This window comes from Aethalodelphis obliquidens, unplaced genomic scaffold (genome assembly GCF_003676395.1).
Source record: "Aethalodelphis obliquidens isolate GAN/ISIS:26980383/991018 unplaced genomic scaffold, ASM367639v1 scaffold33, whole genome shotgun sequence".
Taxonomy (NCBI): Eukaryota; Metazoa; Chordata; class Mammalia; order Artiodactyla; family Delphinidae; genus Aethalodelphis; species Aethalodelphis obliquidens.
This window is the reverse complement of record NW_020837977.1, coordinates 4457217-4459795: the sequence shown is the minus strand read 5'-3', so window position 1 is coordinate 4459795 and position 2579 is coordinate 4457217.

The following is a 2579-nucleotide window of genomic DNA, read 5'->3' as shown; positions in this document are numbered from 1 at the left end:
TGACTGTGTGATTATTAGTTACCAGCATTGTTGCAGGGACATTGTGTTCTTTTTTTTCTCCTTGCCATATCACACCTCAAAGAGAAATGTTTGAACGGGATAGTGCTCAGGAACAGACATTGATAGCTTTGGTTGCCCTACACTCAAATTTCCAATGTTACCATCTTCTTAGATCAGAGACTTTATCAGGAGCTTGTTGATAGTGAAAGTGAGAGGATAGAAAGAATCCCAATACCTGTGTGCTGTCTGGCTGCACCACAGCTCAAATCTGCACTGTATCCACATACAGGATAGTGCTGGCTCACTGCTAGTGTCCCCAACACTGGTCTTAATGAGCAGCTTCATTCTGTGTTTGAATTTCTTTTTATAAATGACAACTAAACCTGAAGCCATTATAACACCTGAGGCACTGGCCGCCTCTTATTTTCCATTTTGGATTTTAAGAACAGTTGACCCTTGAACAACACAGGGGTTAGAGCCCCGACTTCCGTGTAGTCAAAAATCCGTGTGTAACTTATAGTCAGCCCTCCGTATCCGCGGTTCCTCCTTAACCGCAATTCCCCATCAGCTGATTCAACCAACCTTGGATTGTGTAGTACTGCAGTATTCACTACTGAAAAAAATTCATGTACACGTGGACCTGTGCATTTCAAACCTGTGTTGTTCAAGGGTCAACTGTACTTTGAAGTAACCTCATAACAATGTGGGGTGGAGACTTATTTTCAGGGGTTCTCTGGGTCTGCCCATCAGTAAACCCCTAGCACCCTCCAACCATCCTACAGAGATCCGTTCTACTTTAACAACCCACTTAACAATCTTAAGACTAAGGAAAGTCGTCTTTACATTTAATTTTATTCTCATGTGTTATAACTTAAACCTATTTCTATTCTTGTTTGTTACTGCCCTTATAAGGTTGTCCATCTCTAAATTCAATAAACCAAATTCATTTAACTTTTTGGTAGAAGTCTTCAATTCCCATGTCCCAGCCTTAGTTGAATTACCTCTGTGGCTCTCCCTTGAATGTTGTCCAAATTCTCTTTCCCATCTTTAGCCGTGGAGTTTGGAAGGGGACCCAGTTAATGCAAATTTAGGACTGCAGGATTCCTACGTGTTATGTAGCTTCATACCAGTCTCCTGTTCTTAGCCTAAAGCTGTATTGATGATGTAGTTTTCCCCAAACATGAACTCTCTTCTAGTCAAGACTGCACACTTGTGTTGATCATTTAAGTAATTACCAGTGTTCCTTTTCTTGCTGATTATTCATCGAGACCCCCGACCCCACCTTGAGATTAATGCTGACTTCGAATATGTTCCCTTTTTCTGTCAGTTGGCCCTTTTAGGCGATGTTCAGGACCACTGGGCTCAAGGCTGACCCCCTAAAGAGGCCACTTCTGTTCCCCAGCTAGAACTGGCTCTCTCTCATCTTGGGGCCCAGGAATCAAAAGTTTTGAAGGCAGCAAAGATAAATTCCAACTATTGTTTTCCCCCTTGATCTACCAGGTCTGTTGCTTTGTCACAAAAGATTAGATTAGCTTGACAGGATTGAACTACATAAAGCCAGGCTGGTGTTTTTTTGTTTTTTTTCTTTAAAGTATCCTGTTTCCTTGAAAGGCTATAGCTTTCAAATTTTTTCCCAAGTTGAAAAAAAAAAGTCACATGTATTTTTCAAAGTTTTCTTTTCCAACTGGCAGAAATAATTCGAAATTGGTATTGACTTGAATCTTGGAAATTTGCTTTTGCCTCCAACAAAACATAAAATTAGTGAGGGTTGGGGGAGGAGGGCAGTTCCTTCTGTGTCAAATTTATTGCCTGTGTCTGATTAAAAAGAGGAGAGGACTTCCCTGGTGACGCAGTGGTTAAGAATCCGCCTGCCAATGCAGGGGACAAGGGTTCGAGCCCTGGTCCGGGAGGATCCCACACGCCGCAGAGCAACTGAGCCCGTGCGCCACAACTACTGAGCCCATGCACCGCAGCTACTGAAGCCCACGAGCCTAGAGCCCGTGCTCTGCAACAAGAGAAGCCACCGCAACGAGAAGCCCGTGCATCTCAACAAAGAGTAGCCCCTGCTCACCGCAACTAGAGAAAGCCCGCACGCAGGAACAAAGACCCAATGCAGCCAAAAAATAAATAAATAAAAATTTTTTAAAAGGAGGAGAGAAAGCAAGGCTGTGATGGGCCAGAAGTGGCTGGGACGTGGGGCCAGGGAGCATGGAGTCAGCCTTTGCCCACACTCAGTGTGATACACCAGGCATCTACTGGGCCCAGGGACTCGAGTAGCGTGCAAGTCACAAGTTCAAATACAAGTACCTTTCTGTGCATATACCACAGGTGAGGCCTCAGAAGTGTGATGAGGTTTCAGCAAGGTGGGGAGGCAACTGAGATAAGCCTTGAAGCTTGGTGATGAAACAGATGGAGATGAGGATGAGAGCTTGGGCATTGCAAAGAATGGATTATCAGGAAAGGCCCAGGGACTTCCCTGGCGGGCGGTCCAGTGGTTAAAACTCCATGCTTCCACTGCAGGGGGCACAGGTTCGATCCCTGGTCGGGGAACTAAGATCCCACATGCGGCGCAGTGTGGC